The sequence below is a fragment of the Carassius carassius genome, chromosome 12, assembly GCF_963082965.1.
Source record: "Carassius carassius chromosome 12, fCarCar2.1, whole genome shotgun sequence".
Lineage (NCBI taxonomy): Eukaryota > Metazoa > Chordata > Actinopteri > Cypriniformes > Cyprinidae > Carassius > Carassius carassius.
Window position 1 is genome coordinate 10,809,321 of NC_081766.1, and position 24,031 is coordinate 10,833,351.

The window sequence follows — 24,031 nt, forward strand, 5'->3', positions numbered from 1 at the left end:
ATCCTTTTAGATGGTACATTTTAAAGCACACAGAAAACCGGACAAAAACATGCTGTTCTGAGCTCCAACAGAAGGGGGCAACATTATCTCACAAGCTGTTTTATTCACACCAAATAAGCACCTGACGTCTATGAGAAACAGCTGAAAGCACAGAACATGTTTCATATTTCATTAACCCACACCACATTATTCATACACAACAGAAGTTCACTCAGTCTCAGTGCTTTCATTCAACCATCAGCTACTCTCATATTTTCATTCATTTTATAAAAACACATTCAGCAGAATTTGGAGTTAATATATCGGTACAGTATGTTAATGATGATTATAAAATGAATCAATTTAATAAGTACTAGAAACTAAAAATCTGATCTTTAAAGTGGACTTCAGTTAAGATGGAGGAGAGGCAGATGATACTTATAATGATCATCACAGTTTCAGGTAAATATACTTTTAATCACAATGTTAATTTAATTTTATATCATTTTGCATTGCATCAGGGTTTTAAAGTATGAATTACTACATTTCAGGCGTTTTTGCTGATAGAATTGGACCAAGAGAAGGAGACACTAATATAATCAGAGAAGAAGGAGAGTCTGTGACACTGAGCTGCACATATGAAACATCCAGCAATGATATTTGGCTCTACTGGTACAAACAATATCCAAACAGAGAACCAGAATATATACTGTATAAAGGCGCTCGATCACAGAGCAGTGATGAGAATATACCAGATGGGTTTCAGTCAACTACATCCCAGACATCCACTGAACTTATTATTGTAAAAGCAGCTCTGTCAGATTCTGCTCTTTATTACTGTGCACTTGTAGTAGCCCAGTGATGCAAAATACCAGAGAAGCTTTACAAAAACTTACATGAAATTAATGCTTTGAAGAGTCTTTAATCAATCCGTATCAAAACACATCATGTTTTTCTAAACCACAAACAGTGAATGTGGTAACAGCTGTGAATTTGGGAGGTTAAAATGGTTGCATAAGGGCATGTGAATATAATATAGCATGAATCACATGGTTTCACATTATCACTTCTCAGTTAAATCCTTGCAAAACAACAACAACAAAACACAAAAAAACTTATTTACATTCATGATTATGAATTTTGTTCTTCAGGTGTCACTTTTATGAATGTCATTACTAGTCTTAACGATAAAAAGGAAGGAAATCATAAAAGTTTAATAAAACCATTACATCACACATTACATCATTACAACACTTTCTGACAGAGGCTTCCTCGGTTAATCAGTATATTTGACAACTAAAATGCAGGTCTAAATTCTATTAAGGCTAATGAAAAATATGAATTAGATGGTAAATTATCACCACAAACACATTCAGGATCAGAGATCACAGATTTATGATCAGAGAGAGATGATCTGATTCATAAATTCAGGACCGCAGCTTTAAGAGAAGGTACTCTCTGGAGACACCCTCAGCTAGAAAATGAATGAATGTTTAGTTCAGTAACACTCTGTCATGCTGATGAACCTGAAAACCATCATCCTGAAAATGATGCTTTGTTGTATGCCTTTGCTCTGGTCTCTTTCATTTCAACCCTCATATTTTTCTTCATCTGGTTCATTTGTAAGTCTAGTAAGAATAAAAATGTTGATAATTTCACCTGCAGCTGTCAGTTTGGAAATTTCCCCACACCAGTTGAAACTTATATGTTATGGACAGAAGGGGACATTATAAGTCTTTTATATGGTTACTCCTCAGCAAGAAATTTCTGGGGACAAGGAGATCAACAGAACCCAAGAACAGATCGTTAGGATTATTTTTTGATAATTATATCTTTGTGGCTGAAGAAACACTAAACACTACCTTGGTTCCCAATACAACCTCAGTGAGCATTCAAGTGGGCTCAAGTTACTGTACAGTTTGTTTTGTGGATATTAACATTAATATGATCATTCTTTTTAAGGAAAAGCAAAATTATTCATATTTATTAATAAATTCAAGTTCATGAATTGTCACAGTTTGGGGCTGAAGTTTGCTATAAAAGATTCAAAAGGATCACTGTGTTTTAATGGGAGGTCAGCTTCTAGTGGAGGTGCTTTCTGGAGACATCATCTGCTAGACAGTGGGGGTTTTCTGTCTAATAACATGTGGCAGAGGAACTAATCCACTGCAAAATGGTGCTCAGCTTTTTACTTTTCTTCTGCACTTTTGCATGTAATAATTTTATGTTTGCATTCTTATATTATTATATATTTTCATAGTTTCCATTCTATTTAATTGTATTTTTTGGTATCCTGTGCTGTTTTATTTCATGACAATGGAGTTAATATAATTAAATCTGATTCATAGGAGTCAGTTTTAGGAATATCATCACACCAGTCCAAACAGGTGTTTTGGACAGAGGGGGAAATACTGTATAACTCTGTCCTGTATCTACTCCTCAGCGATTAGTCTGCAGTGGTATCTCCAATTTCATGGTTCAGCTCCTGAATTACTTTTTATAATACGACATAGGACAGGGACAGTTTCACAGAAGTCTCACATTGTAGAACTAGATCCTCGATTGTCTGGAAAACGGAATGAAAAGAAAACCTGTGTGGACCTAGCAATCTCTTCTGCTAAAGTGACAGACTCTGCTCTGTACTGCTGTGCCCTGAGCCCACTGTGACAGCAAAACAAACTACGCTGTACTAAACCTGACTTGTTAATCATCCAGTGGGGTAATTATTAATCATCCAGCATATTTCTACAGATATTTGTGTGTTAGTTTAAAAAGAATAAATACATAAATGAATAAATAAAGAAATAGTATCTTGCTAAAGAAAAACATTTATCATGCATTGATTTACCATTTAAAGTAGTTTTCTGTAGAATTCTATGTGATAATACATTTTGTTTATCTTTTATAAATAATCCACAGACAAAAAATTAATAAATTTAAAAAAAGTAAAAGTTACTCAAACATATTTTCAGTTCAAGAAAGCACATTATTTTAAAAAAGACACATGCTGTTCTGAACTCCAACAGAAGGGGGCAGCATAATCTCACGAGTTATGCTTCACAAGCATTTCACTGATGATCACCAGTGATGATTAAAAAGTACTATCAACATTTAATTTCAAACACTGAATGTAGCGAATCTCGACTAATTAAATTAATTACATTTTTTAAGTAATACCCTGGTGGAAGTCTATATTTTCACTTGCTCTGAGTAATTTTGTTAAAGCAAATTCATTAGACTTTCAGGTAAATATACAATATTTTATTCAGAACTACAGTAACTTGCAATGTACACCAATTCTCATTCATTCATTCATTACATTTATATAGCGCTTTTCTAGGCACTCAGAGCGCTTTACATAGTCTGGGGGTATCTCCTCATCCACCACCAGTGTGCAGCATCCACCTGGATGATGCGACGGCAGCCATAGTGTGCCAGAACGCCCACCACACACCAGCTTACTGGTGGAGAGGAGACAGAGTGATGAAGCCAATCAGCGGATATGGGGATTGTTAGGAGGCCATGATGGTCAGAGGCCAATGGGCAAATTTAGCCAGGATGCCGAGGTCACCCCTTAACCCTTTCGAAAGACATCCTGGGATTTTTAATGACCACAGAGAGTCAGGACCTCGGTTTAACGTCTCATCCGAAGGACGATGCTTGTTGACAGTATAGTGTCCCCCATCACTACACTGGGGCGCTAGGACCCACACAGACCACAGGGTGAGCACCCCCTGCTGGCCTCACTAGCACCTCTTCCAGCAGCAACCTAGTTTTCTCAGGAGGTCTCCCATCCAGGTACTGACAAGGCTCAGCCCTGCTTAGCTTCAGTGGGAAACCGGTCTTGGGCTCCAGGGTGATATGGCTTTAATACAATTCTGTATTAAATCATGATATATTTAATATTATGCATTTATGCATGATGCAAAACACATCACATTATTGTAAACCACAAACAGGGAATGTGGTAACAGCTGTGAATTTAGTGGATAAAAAAGTCATATAGCATGTTAATATAATTTAGCATGTAATGCATGCTCTTCATATTAGCTTGTTATTATCTCTTCTCATATTAGGCAGTGGCGCCCCCAGAAAATGTTAACAGGGGTGGCCAAATGAGGCCACAGTAAATTTTGGGGTGGCACATTAAAATAAAGAAAAAAAAATAAGTTTTGCAATATAGACAAAAAGTTATATCTGTGAGTTCTTGGATTTTATCAATAACGATAATTACACTATTTTGCTGAGTGTTATTGTGCTGATATCTTATTTTTAATTGTGCTGACACCTGATTTTTTTTTTACCTTTACAACATTGTTTCTAAAAGTGTGCACCATATTTTAGGTCAAATACTTGCATTTGGGCTGTTACCAAGCAAATGCAATCAGTATCAACAAAATTGATCTTTGCAATGCAGATAAAACAGAAGCTGCATCTGAAGTGCCATTTAGATGTTTTTACACACTGTTTAATGTAGCTCTGTGGGACATGGAATACTTTAACCTGCAGTTACAAATGAATAAATAATGTTTTGATATTTTAAAGATAAAACATTGAAAACTGATGTTTGAAATTATTTAAAAAATGAAAAGGTTCCATAAAATGTGAAATTAAAACCGCCAATAGGTGGCAGCGAGTCACTGTTAATAAGTGAGTCATTGCGATTGAACCGAATCATTTAAACGGTTGATTCATTCAGGAACGAAACACTTTAATGTTGCTCAGAGACGCAAAACTGTGGCTGCAGCAGGTGCTGCACCTTTTTTCACTTCTTAAACTATTGTGAATTTACATTCTGCATTTAAATTAATAGTACCCACTGCAAATAATCCTAGGGGTGGCCACAGGGGTGGCCAGAGTTTATACAGGGGTGGCCGTGGCCACCCCTGGCCACCCCTTGGGGGCGCCCCTGATATTAGGTTGTGTTTATAAGTATCATGAAAAATGATAGAAATTAATTTTTGAGCAAAATAGTCAGAATATTGGCAATGAGCAGCAAACTGAAGAACACAGTTTCAAAGCAAAGAATTAAAAAGAAATGATCACATATTTAAACAGCTACTGTATGCATGCTCATTTAATCTTTTCTTTGGTGCTACAGATTTAATGTCAGGACAAAAGGAGGAGTTTAGCACAGACTCTATACAGATGAGTAGATATGAACATTACACAACACTGTGTGGAGCAGCTGCTCTGTTTTTAGCTTGTTCTTATTACTTCAGTGAGTGAACATGTTGATCTATATTGTCATACTGCTGTCATCAACCAAAGGTATTATATTGTAAAAGTAAAAGCATTTTATTCAAATGGAAGTGTTTGAAAATACATTTAAGACCACTTTCATTTGCAGGTTCCAGAGCCTCAGAAGTCATCACTACAAACAGAGACAGAGAATTTGCTCTTGAGGGTGACATTAATGTGACACTCTCCTGTAACTACAGTGGTTCTTCTCGTAGTGTTCACTGGTATCGTCAATATGCAGGTTCACCACCACAGTTCCTCATACTGGAATATTCAGGGGTAACAACTCCAGCTAATCCACCCGTTCCAGGAATAACCATCAATCACAGAAAAACAGAAAGCCATGTGGATCTGATCATCTCCTCTGCTGCTGTATCAGACTCTGCTCTGTACTACTGTGCTCTGCAGCCCACACTGACAGGAAAACAAACTGCACTGTACAAAAACCTCACAGTATATTGGGAAAGTATTAAAGCAAGGATTTTTCTACTGACATTTTATTATTCAATGTTCATTAAATATCCAGCTAACCAATAAATAATAAAAACTCCTTCTTCATGCTTTTATGTCATGATTTAAACGTATAAAATGTAATATCCTGCAATTTAAAGGTAATTGTAAGCAACATAAATATGTTTTCTGCAAATCTGGATAATTATTGCTATAGGATCCTCATTTCAAGATTATCCCCCTGAAATGTCACTGAAATATGTTGTAACTTGTAATTAATTACGTCTATCTGTATCTGTGTAATATTACTTATTTGATTAAATATGTGGGACTGTGTTATAAATAACAGTCTTGTCTGTAATATATTGTGTGAGATGATGGCTGAATGTCTGAGTAGGAGGAGTTTAGCACACACATTGTGAAATGCATTAAGACTCTCAACATTTCACAAACCTCATGGGATTAACAGATGTTTCTATGTGTCTCCTGTTCAAACCTGATTATTGTGCCAACATGTTGATTTTTTTATTTGTATTTCTATCATCAGCTCAAGGTATTGTTGCATATGCTGAACATTTCATTAGTACACTGTAAAAAATATTTTGAAGTTGTCAATAGAACAAATAATACTGAAGTATTACTTTTCTTTTATAAGAAAATATTTTCAGTCTATCCACACACATTTAGTTTTGTACTCTAATTTAGTTCTCTTTTTAAGCAAAAGGGCCTGACTACTCTTTCTCAGAAGCCAATAACATAATGGTATTTTCATAGATTTGAAAGAGGATGTCAGTTTATTTTCTGGCTCTGTTTTTGAATTTTTAATTTATGCTTTAAATGCAGGTTCTGGAGCAGCAGAAGTCATCACACCATTCAGTGATAATCAGTTTTCTGATGAGGGTGAGAGTGTGACACTCTCTTGTGGCTACACTGGTTCTGTTCGAGGTCTTCACTGGTATCGGCAATATGCAGGTTCACCACCAAAGTTTCTCATACTGGATTATAATGGGGCAGTTATTAAAGCTGATCCTCCAGTTGCTGGAGTCTCAATCCATCACAGAAAAGACAACAGTAGTGTGGATCTGAAGATCTCGTCTGCTGCTGTCACTGACTCCGCTCTGTACTACTGTGCTCTGGAGCCCACAGTGAAAGGAAATCCACTGCATGCTGTACAAAAAGCTGTTTAAATAAGACTGAAAGAGAGCTGGGGATGAGGGTTTATGTTTTTAAAAAAATCACACAGATATTTCTTATAAAGTTCTTATATTAGTAGATCCTTAAGAAACTGTCATACTGTGAAAATGTTCTGTGGTTGAAAGTGGAAGATTATCACTTTTATGAGTACATAAATCATTTATGCATAACATGTGTAAGCACAACCATCAAATGACTGTGAATATAAACAAATGTCAATAAAAATAACTAAAACATATTTACCATTTTAAAGCACACAGTAAACTGGATAAAACATGCTGTTCTGAGCTCCAACAGAAGGGGGCAACATTATCTCACAAGCTGTTTTATTCACACCAAATAAGCACCTGACGTCTATAAGAAACAGCTGAAAGCACAGAACATGTTTCATATTTCATTACACACCACATTATTCATACACAACAGAAGTTCACTCAGTCTCAGTGCTTTCATTCAACCATCAGCTACTCTCATATTTTCATTTATTTTATAAAACCACATTCAGCAGAATTTGGAGTTAATATATCGGTACAGTATGTTAATGATGATTATAAAATGAATCAATTTAATAAGTACTAGAAATTAAAAATCTGATCTTTAAAGTGGACTTCAGTTAAGATGGAGGAGAGGCAGATGATACTCATAATGTTCATCACAGTTTCAGGTAAATATAATTTTAATCACAATTACTTATATTTTATGAATCAAATAATTCAGTCAAATATAATGTACATTTTTATTAAACAAAAAATTAAATAATGACATTTAAAAATATGATTCACATTTCAGGCATTTATGCTGATAGAATTGGACCAAGAGAAGGAGACACTAATATAATCAGAGAAGAAGGAGAGTCTGTGACACTGAGCTGCACATATGAAACAAACAGCAATGATATTTGGCTCTACTGGTACAGACAATATCCAAACAGAGAACCAGAATATATACTGTATAAAGGCGCTCGATCACAGAGCAGTGATGAGAATATACCAGATGGGTTTCAGTCAACTACATCCCAGACATCCACTGAACTTACAATTGTAAAAGCAGCTCTGTCAGATTCTGCTCTTTATTACTGTGCACTTCAAGTAGCCCAGTGGTACAAAATACCAGAGAAGCTTTACAAAAACTTACATGAAATTAATGCTTTGAAGAGTCTTTAATCAATCAGTATCAAAACACATCATGTTTTTATAAACCACAAACAGTGAATGTGGTAACAGCTGTGAATTTAGAAGGTTAAAAAGGATGCATAAGGGCATGTGAGTACAATTCATCTTGGGTGCCACTCCAACTGTATCCACATGATACCTATTTAAACAGGGTGTTGCTACTAGGGATCTATGGGGCAGTTCCTTCAACAAGCTTATGCAAGAGCAAGTGGTAGCCCCTGTGTGACAGGCCAAGACTTAGTATGATTAGTATGATGACTTAGTACTATTTCCTTTAAAGGAATTTATTATTGATTCCAGGCCTTGAGCTCTACCCTGGGCCCAGGAGTCTGGCCCTAACAGGTAAGCTTGGGTATGTAGCCCAGGCCTTTGGCCGCAAGGTAAAATGTCACAGAAAGCTGTCTAATGTCCCTGGGGCAACTCCCATGGAAATGGTAAAGTTGGTACTTAGTGCTCGACATGGTTCTGGTTTTCAACTATCTATTTCAATATCTTACCAACATGGATGTAACTCCCCCTTCACGACTATGTCCTTCTGAGGGGGCTGTAACACTAGAACAGTATGTTCTCTTATGAATTACAGAAGCCGGGCAGCTTTTAAATTGTGTGTTACACATGACACTAACCACACCCACAATATTAGTAGCCTACACAATATACTGGATGTCACCACAGATTCATTCACACTATAAAGCGATATTCAGGTACAGTTTTCTAATTATTTCAGTAATAGAAATACATACTACATCTGGACTGCCAACATGGAGAAGCAGATGCTATTAATGATTCTCATCGTAGTTACAGGTAAATAATATTGAATCACACTAAACATAGTTGTAAGCTGTACAAATCTCAATTTAATACAAAGCTAACCTCATCTTGATGTTTTTTGTGTTTTATTTTTTTTTATATATATTGCAAGGACACATTGGTGGCATGTTTTAATGAAATAATCCTGATCAGAGATTTCAGAACCTAAATGTATAAAAAAAATTATTTCATTTCAGGTGGATTGGCAGCGAAAATTGGACCAAGAGAAGGAGATAGTAATATAATCACGAAAGAAGGAGAGTTTGTGACCCTGAGCTGCACATATGATGTTAGCAGCAATAATGTTTGGCTTTACTGGTACAGAAAATATCCAAATGGAGAACCTCAGTATTTACTGCTCAAAGGTGCTCGATCAGAGATTGGTGCTGAGGATAAATCAGACCATCGGTTTCAATCAAGTACATCCCAGTCATCAACTGTGCTCGTTATTGAGAAAGCAGTTCTGTCAGATTCAGCTCTCTATTACTGTGCTCTAAGAGTAGCAGCCCAGTGTTACAAAATGCCTGAGACGCTTTACAAAAACATGCTTTAAACAGTCTTTAATCAAATCATCAAACCACAATTGGTTATTTTTTTTGTAAACTGCAGCTCTGGAAATTAGAGTATGGCAACACCTGTGAATTTTGGAGATAATGAAAGGTTATATAGGGGGCATGTGAAACTATCACTTCGCATCTGTTTTTTCTAAATAAGTAATGACTCGAGACTCAGAAATCATTCAGTATACAAATTTGGTTTTTAATTTTGAGCAAACAAACAAGAAAATAAATAAAAAATATAATTATTCTAAAGTAGTTATCCTTCCATGATCCTTCAAAGACCAAATAAACCTGCATAGCTTTCATGTATATAATGGCAAGAGGAGGAGTTAAACATGCACTGGCGTACAGATAAAGATAAGTAACAATCAAACTCTGTGTGAAGAAGCTTTTCTTTCTTTAGGCTGTTCCTGGCAATTTGTTGAGTCAACATGTTCATCTATATTATCTGATGTCATCACCACAAGGTATATTTTTGAAAAATACTGAAACATGTTAAACTGTTTTGTGTATATATTATAATATACTACCAATGCACTATACTTTATAATATTATATAATATATTATATAAAACATTAATATATCAATTTTATGTTCATACAAGATGTGTGTGTTTGTTTGTTACAGTTGATGATACAGTTGAACTCCAGCTAAGCCACCCATTCCAGGAATAACCATCAATCACAGAAAAGAGCAAGTAATGCTGAAGATCACCTCTTCTGCTGTGTCAGACTCTGTTCTGTACTACTGTGTTATGAGGTCCGCAGTAGCAGGAAACATAGTTACGTAGAACAAAAAAAACTTTCAACACAATTTCACTGCTATAGCCTGGCAAAAATAACACCATCTAGAAGTGCTGTTGATGACCAGCTGAATGTCTGGGATTTCCAATAATAATGCTGAGACTTGGAACATGAAATAGCAAAATAAATGTCTTGATGAATTGTAAAATTACAGAAAGGTTTAGTTGATAAAAAATGTCATTAGCATGAAGAAGAACTTGGACATGTGCGATGTCACTATAACCACACCCACTTCTACATTAATTCAAACTTTAGAGTCAGTGAATCGTATCTTCTTCATTCACATTAAATACATGATTTCCCTGAAGTCCATCATTACAGTCTCTAATTACTTCAAACATTATTTGGATTAAAACAAAATAAATTACTTGAAATATTAACATGGACAGATGTTGACTGCTGATTCTCATGACAGGTTATAGTTTAAGTGCCATTTATAGGTTTGAATCTTGTTTTTTTTTTTTTTTTAAATAATACTTCTTTATCAAAAGTGACAGTAAAGACATTTATAATATTACAATAGACTTCTATGTCAAATAACTGCTGTTTCTTGAGCACCAGATCAGCTTATTACTGTAGAGTAATTTCTGAAGCATCGTGAAGCCTGGAGCTTTCATTGTAATTTTGATCATTCTATTATACTGTAATTCTAAAGCAAAATTATTTTTTGTAGGTGTATTTGCTGACGGCATTGTGCCAAAAGAAGTGGGTACAAATAAAACCAGGAGAGATATACAGTGTCCTCCATAAGTATTGGAACAATAAAGACAAAATTGCTTTCTCTGCTGAGGAATCAAGACATTTGCAAATATGATTAAAGGATGAATATGCGACAAAACTACAGAATGTCACATTTTATTATTAGGACTTTCGACACTACATGTTCCCTTTCAAAAGCTACTCTCGATGCTGCGCTCAATAGCGCTAATGAGAACATTCTTTGTTCGACCGGTTGTGAAGCACGTGTGTCAAACACGCCAAGAATTGGCTTACATAACCTCGGCAGGTGACGTCACTGATAACGTGCACCTGCAGGTTATAAATAGACGTGAAACGGAAACATACTCAGGTTTCTTTGTCTTCAGAGACCGCATTGTGTGTGTGTGTGTCACGCTGATGAAAGTATTAGTTTAAAAGAAAAAAGGGAGAAAGAAAGTTGTAACTATTCTTGCTGATTCCATATGAGATGTGTGCCTCACTCTCCATGGCCGATCTCTGAAGAGAAATCGCATGTTTATTGTTTAAAAAAAAAAAAGGCTGCTTTTGCGTTCTAGAGTGGCAGTTGTAAGCACCGCGGTTCACTTCCTATCCGCGCTATGCTCTTTGCTCTCACGAGGAACGAGCTGCTTCCCACTCATTAAGATCGCGCTCCGATCTGGAGGATCAGACGGTTCTCGCGCCCACCTCCGAAGCGTGCCCAGGCACTTCTTCGGATTGGGCAGAGGCTGCTGTAGCTCTAGCTTCTGTTGAAATGGACATTGAGAGTGCTCTCTCCTAGCGCTCCTCTCGCGATTATAAGCACATGAGGAGTTACTAGGTGGTGACTCGTGCAGTGACCAGATTAAAGCCTTAAAATTAGATTTTGTATATTATGATTTCAAAGGTGAGAGAGACGCTAGCTGCTATCTCTCCCCTATTGGAGCAACATCATTTAGATAAAAATATAAATAAATGATGATGATGATTATGATATAATATAAAATATATATAATATATATGAAAGGACAGCAATTGTTTCCTGCCAAGCCACGTACTGCAGCAGCATCTGCACTTGGATGGAACACATTTCATGCTGTGGGTCAGACTAGTACTGCCCTGCACACAATAGGTTCTGCAGGCGTATCAGGCTGATTAAAATAAATAAAGAAATAAGTCTGAGTGCCAGGAGGAGACTTTTAATATGTTTCTCACTCACTGTGCTCAAGTGTCGGGGCTGTCAAGAAATAAATAAATAAACAGTCCCGACTCGATCCAGCTCCTCTGGGGTAGGAGGTTCAAACCGAGAGTGTGGCGAGTTGTGCGCCCCCTCATAAGACTGGGGAGCAGCTTGTAGCACTTGCCAGCCGCAGAGGGAGCTGGACTAAAGTACGGTCATTACGACCAAAGCAAGGGCCTTAAGCTGTGCCCAGGACAAAGGGTGTGTCCCCTCAGGGAGGGCCCTGGAAAATTCTATCAGAAGTATAAGGCTCCTCCCTGGCACCCTTAGGGGATCACTGAACAACCTCCTCCACCACCGGTGTTTCGGGGGGCAGTGGCTTCCAGTAAAATGATACATGCTCTGTTGCTTCCTGCCACGTTTCAGGACACCAGATATCTTAACCCCCCCCCCCCCCACACAACAAACAAAGTGTCACAATTAAGTGCTCTTTTTGGAGAAGCTGGCAGCGTGGAAGCTACTGCCAAATATCTCCCCATGAGTCGAAAGAACTGGAGTGAAGGGCTACAGGATTCAGTTTGCACATCGTCTTCTGCGTTTCAACAGCGTGGTCTCCACCTCTGTTAAACCGGCACGTGCATATCTGTTGACACAGGAATCACAGACTCTGCTGGTCAAAGGGGCCATAGAATGTGTTCCCCTGCAGACAGAGAGTCAGGCTACTACAGTCTACAATCCAGTACTACAGGATTCCCAAGAAAAACGAGGGGCTGCGTCCAATCACAGATCTATGGACGTGTATTTTCATTTTGAAATATTGCCACAACTCAGGAGGTTCGCTTTCGGGGGCGAAGCTTACCAGTGTCAGGTTCTTCCATTCGGCCTAGCTTTGTTATCCCGCACTTATACGAAATTCATGGATGCAGCTCTGGCTCCTCTACGACTCCAGGGCATCCACATTTAAAATGTACAACCCGAATTCCGGAAAAGTTGGGACGTTTTTTAAATTTTAATAAAATGAAAACTAAAGGAATTTCAAATCACATGAGCCAATATTTTATTCACAATAGAACATAGATAACGTAGCAAATGTTTAAACTGAGAAATTTTACACTTTTATCCACTTAATTAGCTCATTTAAAATTTAATGCCTGCTACAGGTCTCAAAAAAGTTGGCACGGGGGCAACAAATGGCTAAAAAAGCAAGCAGTTTTGAAAAGATTCAGCTGGGAGAACATCTAGTGATCAATTAAGTTAATTGATATCAGGTCTGTAACATGATTAGCTATAAAAGCTGTGTCTTAGAGAAGCAGAGTCTCTCAGAAGTAAAGATGGGCAGAGGCTCTCCAATCTGTGAAAAATTGTGGAAAACTTTAAAAACAATGTTCCTCAACATCAAATTGCAAAGGCTTTGCAAATCTCATCATCTACAGTGCATAACATCATCAAAAGATTCAGAGAAACTGGAGAAATCTCTGTGCGTAAGGGACAAGGCCGGAGACCTTTATTGGATGCCCGTGGTCTTCGGGCTCTCAGACGACACTGCATCACTCATCGGCATGATTGTGTCAATGACATTACTAAATGGGCCCAGGAATACTTTCAGAAACCACTGTCGGTAAACACAATCCGCCGTGCCATCAGCAGATGCCAACTAAAGCTCTATCATGCAAAAAGGAAGCCATATGTGAACATGGTCCAGAAGCGCCGTCGTGTCCTGTGGGCCAAGGCTCATTTAAAATGGACTATTTCAAAGTGGAATAGTGTTTTATGGTCAGACGAGTCCAAATTTGACATTCTTGTTGGAAATCACGGACGCCGTGTCCTCCGGGCTAAAGAGGAGGGAGACCTTCCAGCATGTTATCAGCGTTCAGTTCAAAAGCCAGCATCTCTGATGGTATGGGGGTGCATAAGTGCATACAGTATGGGCAGCTTGCATGTTTTGGAAGGCTCTGTGAATGCTGAAAGGTTTTAGAGCAACATATGCTTCCCTCCAAACAACGTCTATTTCAGGGAAGGCCTTGTTTATTTCAGCAGGACAATGCAAAACCACATACTGCAGCTATAACAACAGCATGGCTTCGTCGTAGAAGAGTCCGGGTGCTAACCTGGCCTGTCTGCAGTCCAGATCTTTCACCTATAGAGAACATTTGGCGCATCATTAAACGAAAAATACGTCAAAGACGACCACGAACTCTTCAGCAGCTGGAAATCTATATAAGGCAAGAATGGGACCAAATTCCAACAGCAAAACTCCAGCAACTCATATCCTCAATGCCCAGACGTCTTCAAACTCTTTTGAAAAGAAAAGGAGATGCTACACCATGGTAAACATGCCCCGTCCCAACTATTTTGAGACCTGTAACAGAAATCAAAATTGAAATGAGCTCATTTTGTGCATAAAATTGTAAACTTTCTCCGTTTAAACATTTGCTATGTTATCTATGTTCTATTGTGAATAAAATATTGGCTCATGTGATTTGAAAGTCTTTTAGTTTTCATTTTATTAAAATTAAAAAAACGTCCCAACTTTTCCGGAATTTGGGTTCTATATAAACGACTGGTTGAATCTGACCCAGTCTCAAGAGCTTGCGCTTCGACATCAGCATGTCGTCCAAGCTCATCTCGAATCTCTGGGGTTGAGACTCAATGGCAAGAAAAGCGTTCTCTCTCCGGCTCAGAGGACATCGTATTTGGGTGTGGTATGGGACTCGATCATAATGCAGGCACAGCGGTCTCCTGCATGTATCAAATCCATTCTAAACACCCTAAAGAACATCAAGCTAGGCCAGAAAGTCACTGTTCATCACTTTCAGAAGGTTTTAGGTCTCATGGCAGCTGCATCCACGGTGATACCTTTGGGCCTCCTGCACATGAGACCATTTCAGTTGTGGCTCAGAGCCAGGGGATTTCATCCAAGGGCCAATCCCCAGTGGCAATTAAGGGTTACGCGCCAGGGGCTTCGTACCCTATCTATGTGGTTCAGATCCCGGTCTCTGACTTTGGGTCCCACTCTAGGTCCGTGTTGTCATCGCAAGATGCTAATGACAGACGCTTCCCTCATGGGCTGGGGAGCGGCCTTAGTTGGCTGTCCAGCCCAAGGGATCTGGAGAGGTCATCTTCTCGAATTGGCACATCAATTCCCTCGAAATGAAGACTGTATTTCTGGCCCTGAAATACTTCCTCCAGCAGTTGAGAGGCTACCATGTCCTAGTGCGGGTGGACAACACATCTGTAGTCTCTTAAATAAATCGCCAGAGCGCACTGCAGTCGCGCCGCTCGAACGAGTTAGCGCACCAGGTTCTGCTTTGGGCACAGGACAAGTTTCTGTCCCTCAGGGCGATTTACATTCCTGGGCATATGAATTTGGGAGCAGACTTGCTGTCCAGACAAGCTGTGAAACACGGGAAATGGAAACTCCACCCCTAAGTAGTCAAATCTGGGAAAGATTCAAGTAGTCGCAGTGGACCTCTGTGCTTCACAGGAGATGGCACAATGTCCCCTCTACATCTCTTTGACTCATCCAGCTCCCCTGGGTCTGGACGCTATGGCCCATGCGTGGCCAAGACTGCGTCTTTACGCCTTTTATCCGATTGCTCTGCTCCCGGGAGTCCTGGCCAAGGTCCGTCGACAGGGGTCTCGCCTCTTACTGATAGCGTGCCGTTGGCCGACCGGAGTTTGGTTCCCAGATCTAATATCCCTCCTCGATGGCTCGCCTTGGGCGATTCCAGTCAGGAGAGATCTTCTCTCTCAGGCACAGGGGACAGTATTTCATCCCCGGCCTGAGCTCTGGAACCTTCACGTCTGGCCCCTGAGGGGACCAACCACAGATGCTGGCCTTCCAGCCACAGTAATAGAGACTATTCTAAGTGCTAGGACTCCCTCCACTAAAAGAACTTATGCCCTCATATGGAGTGTTTTTGAGGGCTGGTGCATGACACACCATGCAGACCCAGCTCACTGCCAAATTGTTTCAGTACTGGAGTTTCTGCAAGAGAAATTGTCCTCAGGCACAGGCCCTAGTACTCTCAGATCCTATGTGGCCGCTATTTCGGCTTGCCACTTTCTGATTGATGGGGTTTCTGTTGGAAAGCACCCTCTAGTCGCCCGCTTCATTCGTGGGGCTAAGTGGTTGAGGCCACCCACTAGAGCTACGGTCCCTTCATGGGATTTAGCCATAGTGCTCGAAGGGTTGGCTGGCCCCCCATTCGAACCATTAGAATCAGCGCCTGCCAGGCTTCTGACTCTAAAGATGGTTTTTCTTATGGGCATTACCTCTCTAAGGAGAATTCGGGATGTTCCTGCTCAAGTGTGTGATGCGGCAGGTTGGTCCTCTCCGCACACATTTGTCAGGTTCTATAGTTTGGATGTCCATCCTACTAATTTCCAAAGTCTTCTGTCCTCCGCCATTTACAACAACAGAGCAGAAGAGACTTCAATTACTGTGTCCAGTATGTGCTCTTCAGATTTACTTCCACCGCACTAGCCAGTGGCGTAAGTCAGAGCAGCTTTTCATATGCCGTGGGGGCCGCAGTCAGGGGTGCGCCTGCCACCAGGCAAACAGTTTCACATTGGGTGAGGGTTGCTATTGCCCTAGCCTACGAGGCGCGTGGTCAAACTTCGCCTCTAGGAGTTAGTGCCCATTCAACCAGTTGGGTTGCATCTTCAATGGCTTGAGCAAGAGGTGCACCCTTGCAGCAAGTGTATGATGTGGCAGGTTGGTCCTTTCCGCAGACATTTGTCAGATTCTATAGTTTAGATGTCGATGCTACTCCGGGCTCGCATGCCCTTGAGTCCACATCCCAGAGTCATGTCTGAGACCTCTTCGATGTTTGTGCACACATACTACACAACCTTGGGGGTCCAGACACTTACAGTGCGGCGGCGTTGGTATTCTCGTTCCCATTAGCGCTATTGAGCACAGCATCGAGAGTAGCTTTTGAAAGGGAACGTCTCGGGTTACTTGGCTGTAACCCTGTTCCCTGAAAAAGCGGGAACGAGATGCTGCGCCTCAATGCCGCACTGTCGACGTGTCCGGACGTCTCTTCGGACAAAGGGGTAACCTGAGCATGTTTCCGTTTCACGTCTATTTATAACCTGCAGGTGCACGTTATCAGTGACGTCACCTGCCGAGGTTATGTAAGCCAATTCTTGGCGTGTTTGACACACGTGCTTCACAACCGGTCGAACAAAGAATGTTCTCATTAGCGCTATTGAGCGCAGCATCTCGTTCCCGCTTTTTCAGGGAACAGGGTTACAGCCAAGTAACCCGAGACATTTTACCAAATAAAAAGGACAGCACTTTTAGAGTTCATCCCACTATTTGATGTGAGCAAGTATTGGAACAGTTGAATTTAAGGCAGATATAAAAGATTAAAAGCTAATATTTAGTTGCAGATCCCTTGCATGTAATCAGAGCAGTGAGTCTGCAACCCATAGACATCACCAGACTCTTGCTCTTATGCTGTGAAATGCTTTTCTGCAGCCTTTAATGCAGCCAATTACAACTGTTGCTTGTTTTGGGGAGTTTCTGTCTTTAGTTTCCTCTTCAGCTGGTGAAATGGCATGCTGGAGGATTTAAATCTGGAAATTGATTTGGGCAAACTAAGACTTTACATTTCTTTGCCCTGATAAAGTCCTTGACTGAACTGGCAGGGTGTTTTGGGTCATTGTCCTGATCCAATATGAAGTGCTTTCTAATGAGTTTGGTGGTATTTTCTTGAATATTGGTAGCAAAGCTGATTTTGTACCCTTCCAAATTCATTCTGCTACTGCCATCATACAGTTAAGTCATCATTAAAATGAAGAGGTCCTGTTCTAGAGACCCTATGTTCTAGAGTCTATGGCCCATGCCATGACACCAGCTCCACCAAGCTTTACAGATGAGCTTGTATGCTTAGGATCATTTGCAGTTCCCTTTTTTTCTCTCCACACCTTTGCTTTCCAATCACTTAGATAAAGGTTAATCTTTGTCTCATCAGTCCATCAACTCAGTTCCAAAACTCTACTGGCTCACATTTGTAAAGAATCTTGCCTTTCTATTTTTGGTGCTGATTAGAGGTTTGCATCTTGCTGTGTAGCTTCTGTAATTCTTTGTCAAATTCTCCTGTGGACTGTAGATTGACAGAGCATCACCCCAGCTTTCTGGAGGTTGCTGGTGATTTTACAGACATGTATTTTAGGGTTCATTTTCACAGTTTTTTTAATTTGTCTGTCATCAACTACTGTTGTTTTTCAGGTTCTATCAGGTTTTTATTGGTTGCTATCGTGAAAAACAAGTTTATGATTTCAAAAGTAGTCTGATTAATTCCTAGCTGGTGAATTTTGCTCTTTTAAGAGACAAAATGTTATTGTAACTAATAGATTAAACAATGTATCTTACAGTATTGTTTTAGCTTGAGGTATAGAGCATTGATCAATCAAACTAAACGAAACATGAAAAAAATCATTCCACATGTGTTTCTGGTTTTGTGATAAATAATTCTGATATTTATAAAAAAAAAATTTAAGAGGCGGAGCATAACATAGGCCTGTAGGACATTCATTCAGACTGAGGCGAGCAGCAGCCTGTTCATCATGTTCACATGTGTGCTTATACTGCTGTCTTTAACTCAAGGTAAAATCTTACATACTGTATACTCATTACATTACAACATTCTCATTTTAAATATGCTCAACAATCCTTGAGTCTTCACTGGTATCTGCAACATGCAGGTTCACCACCACAGTTCCTCATTCTGGATTACTATGGAACAACTACTCGTGCGAATCCTGGAATATCCATCAGTCACAGAAAAGAAGAGAACAGTGTGGATCTGATCATCTCCTCTGCTGCTGTATCAGACTCTGCTCTCTTCTACTGTGCCCTGAGGCCCACAGTCACAGGAAACACTCTACACACCATACAAGAACCTGAAACACTATTAAATTGTAAATATACAGTGATGTCTCTCCACCAGGCATATGAAGGCATATATTCAGAATATTTAATTGTGCTTTCAAATTGCAATTTCTTTTTGAATTACTCTGAGCTTTGTATACAAAATACAGATCCATTCATCGTTAAAAATTAAATTATTTTACAAGATGAATTGCTAGTGATGGAAGATAACACTATTCTGATGCAAACTATTATGAATTTCATACTCTTCTTAAAATGCATATAATATAGTGTACATTTGGGACAATTCTGAAAGGTTGTCATAAATTCCTGTCCACTGTGCAGTATAGTTGGAGCAATTTTGTACATTTAACTTTTTGAATGCACTAGTTCTGAGATACATAAATGTTCGTTATCTGCCACTAGGGGGTGAAGTTACAGCAAAAACAAGACATGCAGTGAATTATTTACATTCAGAATTCTAATGGTATTTTCTTAAAATAAACGGCAAAATAATCAAAGATATCAAACAGAAAGAGAGAGTAACTCTGAGCTTTATATAATAGCTCAAGTACAAAAGAGCAAAATCAAATCCTATTAACTGACAGTTTCTAGTGGAAAGATAGAAGGTGGTCTAAATATCCGAAACCACACCCACATTTATAGACTATTAGCTGCACAAATGACTCCCCATTACATTGATGCATTTACTTTCAACTTAAAATCATTAAGCATATATTAACACGCCTAATTTATTATAAATACATTTCTTACCATGGAGATGTGTTCTACTGCTTCTTATAACAGTACCAGGTAAAGTGCATTTCACTAGACTACAACAGACTGAGGATTCAAAGTGTTGATTGTGTAAATATTAATTTAATTGATATTATTAATTGAATCTGATATTCTATATTTCATAGCATAATAAATGTTATAATTCATAGCACTGTTACTTTATTAACAGAGAGAACAGGGGTTAAATTAAACCTTTAATAAAGAATAATTAATTCTCTTGCAGGTATATTTGCTGATAACATTGAACCAAAAGACAAGGACAATATAATCAGTAAAGAAGGAGAGTCTGTGACACTGCGCTGCACATATGATACAAGCAGTAACAATATTTTTCTTTACTGGTACAGACAGTATCCCAAAACAGAACCTCAGTATTTACTGTGGAAAGGTGCTCGATCATGGAGCCAAGCTGAGGATATACCAGACCGCCGGTTTCAGTCAATTACATCTGAATCATCCACTAAACTCATTATTGCCAGTGAAACTCTGTCAGATTCAGCTCTCTATTATTGTGCTCTAAGAGTTGGAGCCCAGTGATACAAAATGACTGAGAGGCTTTACAAAAACTCACACCCAAACTAATTGCTTTGAACTGTATTTGATCAACTGAAAATCAAACCATAGCTATACTTTATGTGAACCACAAAGTCTCTGAATAACAGAATATGGTAACACCTGCCAAAACCTAACTGAGATAAATGAAATTAAGGATAAAAGTTTACTTCATTAATTATTACCACCGTTCATCCCGTGATCATCAGTGTTCATGCTGATGATTTATAAATTAAAAACAGCTCATTCATTTGACTTTACCAGACAATTAATATTTTACCTTAACGGTCCAAACTAAGGTGTTGTTTGAAGAAGGAGATAAATTGTATATGTATACATGAATCTCCATTACATTCATATATTTACCTTTCAATTGAAACTCATTAAGCATTTATTTATTGGCTTATTTTATTAGCAAATTTTTCACCATGGAAAGATGTGTTCTACTTCTTATTCTAATAACAATTTCAGGTAAAGTGCATTTCAAATATCAGCAATAGACTAAAATATATGGTGGAATCAAAGTGTTGATTATGTACATATTTAATTAATTGATTATAAATTATAATTCTGACATCATATATTGTTTTTTATATTGTTAATTCATTGCACAGTATCTGTGACAACAGAAAGGAGAGGGGTTTAATTAAACTTTTCTAGCTGGAAAACATGCAACATCTTACTTATAAGTACACTGTCCTGCAGATAAACTAAAACTTCATTCTTGAAAATGATGATTTTTATTTTTGTTTTAATTTGTTCTCTAACAAAAGTATATTCTATCACAAACAGTCAGGATTTTATAATTTTTGTTTGCTGTTCTATTATTTCATATGAATATTTATTTCTTTAAATATTGATTTAATTTTGAATATTGCGATCTGCAGGTGTCAGTTTTTGGAATGTCATCACACCAGTCTAAACTGAGGTGTTTGGGACAGAGGAAACAGGAATAATACTGTACAAATACACATCATGTACCTGGTAAGTACAATGAACATTTGAGAAATGACACTACTTTGTAAAATAACAAGTGCAAGCAGATCCATTAGGCATCAATCCATCATAATATTTGTTAATTTCTGTGTTTTACAAGAAGGTTATGTCAAAAGGCGCAGCTTATCACAGGCTTGTGAAACAGAGTAGTTCAGTGATAGTCAGCATCACAGATCACTGATGCAAGCAACAACTACCATCATGTTCACTTGTGTACTTATACTGCTCACTTGAACTCAAGGTAAAATCGTACATGCATCATTACATAACAATATCTCATTTTAAGCATGCTTAAATACGTTTTGAATGATTTAAGCCACACTTGCTGCTAAAACTGTATTAGAGTAGGAAAAGTCTTATTCAAAATGAAGTATAGTGCTTTTTTAAATTAAACTTATACACTGATTGACCAAATGGTTGTTGCACAGATTTGCATTTAAAGTTCAAGTGGATCTGTTTTCCCATAAGCTTTACCTCATGTATTACCTGAAACAGTACTTCTCAGCTGTGTGTTCATGTTCACTCCAGTCCTGTAGCTCAGTCTATGGTTTTTTATGCTGATTTAAGTTATTATTTTAAATGATAGTAGCTTGCTTGAGACATTATCTGTTTGACAAGGAAATAATTAAAATTCTAGTTGAAGAACAGCTTGTGCTGAACTAAAACATAATTCTGGTTAAAATCAACGTTGCTCTGCTTAACTGGTTTGTTCTGATCTCTTACATGCATTCCATTTATTTGTCTTTTCTATTACTTTGTCTAGTTGAGATGAATAAGTGTGGAGTCTAAATAAACCACACCCACTCTATGGTTTCACAATAGGCCACTACTGTCATACATTTACCTTTAAACTTCAGTTCATATAGCAAGCTACGTAGTAAACCTTATCAACATGGAGAGATGGTTTCTACTGATTCTCATAACAGGACCAGGTATAAAATATTTAATCTGAGCAGATTCAAATATTTTTATATTAAAATGTTTGGCCATTTTTATTGGTACTCTAATATAAAAACAACGTCACATTTGTTGAAGAAATTCTTTGCTAGTGTAATTTTTATTTATACATGTTTTTTTTTTTTTTGGATGTGTAGAGAAGCCAGCTGACCTGTTCAATCTGTCCAATTCTCCTGCAGGTGTTTTATCTGACAGTATTCAACCAAAGGAAACTACTATTTACAGAACTGAAGAAGAGCGTGTAACTCTGGGCTGTTCATATGATACCAGCAGCAATTATGTCTATCTCTACTGGTACAGAAAGTATCCTAACAGAGAACCAGAATATTTACTTTATAAAGGTGCCCGATCATATAGCAGTGAGAATATACCAGATAGGTTTCAGTCGATTACATCCCAAACATCCACTGAACTCACTATTAAGAGTGTATCTCTGTCAGATTCAGCTCTCTATTATTGTGCTCTAAGAGTAACAGCCCAGTGATATAAAATGCCTAAGAAGCTTTACAAAAACTCACATGTAGTTTTTGCTTTAAAAAAATAAAGATCAAATAAGAATTAAACCATAGTTATATCTTGTACAAACCACAATGCTCCGTTCATTACACCTGCTGGAAGAAAATAACTGTGCTTAGGAGGAAACTGTAAAAGATGATTACATTTGCGATAATTGTTTTTGTCATGCCATAATAAACCTTTCCACAAGAGAGCATCTGAAAATAAAGTTTTCCATGCTAAAATCACTATGAAAACTATGTTTTTTGAAGGAATAGTTTAAACAAGAATGAAAATTTATTGAAAATGTACTTGACTAATGCTATCCAGATGATTTTGGATAAGCATTAGTAATGCTATCCAGATGAGTTTGTTTCTTCATTGGAACAGATTTGGTGAAATTGTGCATTACATCGTTTGCTCACCAGTGGATCTGCATTGAATTGCTGCCATCAGAATGAGAGTCCAAACAGCTGATAAAACCATCGCAATAATCCACAAGTAATTTTGTCCTGTTTGTAAATTAATGTCATATGAGGCTAAAAGCTGTGTGTTTGTAGTAAATCGTTTAAATGCTGTGTAATTAATCTATATTAATCTTTAATGACACAAGGGTGACTACATTTTCAGCAAATTAAAATTTTTAAGTGGACTATTACATTAATCCTATCATAAGCCGTTATACGCTTATGGATACTGCACGGATTTTTACTCTTGCATGTTGCACTCTTGTGAATGACATCCTCCAGTCCAAAATGAGATGTTCCATCCAGAATGAAGAAATAAAACTTGTAACTACTTTCAGCATATATTTAACAGTAGTATCACCAATATCCCAGACAAGCGCCTAAATATCTATTAGTCATTCTACATTCCACTGGGAAAGTTTCACAAAGGTCAGAAGTTGTGGATCAAGTTCCTTGATTCTCTGGCAAACTGATTGACAAGAAAACCCGTGTAGATCTGGATATCTCCTCGGTCAAAGTGACAAACTTTGCCATGTGACCGAAAAAAAAAAATTATTTGTAAATTAACTAAGATAGATCACAAATTGCATCACTGTCAAGCAGTCACTATAAAAATCAAAGACGTCTTTCACATCATCTGCAAATAGGACTGCAAACATGATGCAATTATGTGTTAAGACTTACACTGCCAATTAACATCAGTCCTGCAACCATTTGTATTGGAAGTTTAAGTGCATCTGTTTTCCCCTTATTAAAGACTCCCTTGAGGGATGTCATAAGCTTTAACTCGTGTATTAGTC

At 38.1% G+C, this 24,031-nt stretch overlaps 2 long non-coding RNA genes across 2 annotated transcripts; both read left to right on the forward strand.

Moving 5' to 3' along the window:
- Window positions 1-171: 171 nt before the first annotated feature.
- On the forward strand, window positions 172-1,231 carry LOC132154780 (uncharacterized). Its single transcript, XR_009437197.1, has 3 exons — window positions 172-305; window positions 381-441; window positions 531-1,231. It is a non-coding gene; the product is annotated as an uncharacterized LOC132154780 (long non-coding RNA).
- A 6,038-nt stretch (window positions 1,232-7,269) lies between these two features.
- Window positions 7,270-8,080, forward strand: LOC132154779 (uncharacterized). Its single transcript, XR_009437196.1, has 3 exons — window positions 7,270-7,392; window positions 7,468-7,528; window positions 7,654-8,080. It is a non-coding gene; the product is annotated as an uncharacterized LOC132154779 (long non-coding RNA).
- Window positions 8,081-24,031: the final 15,951 nt, after the last annotated feature.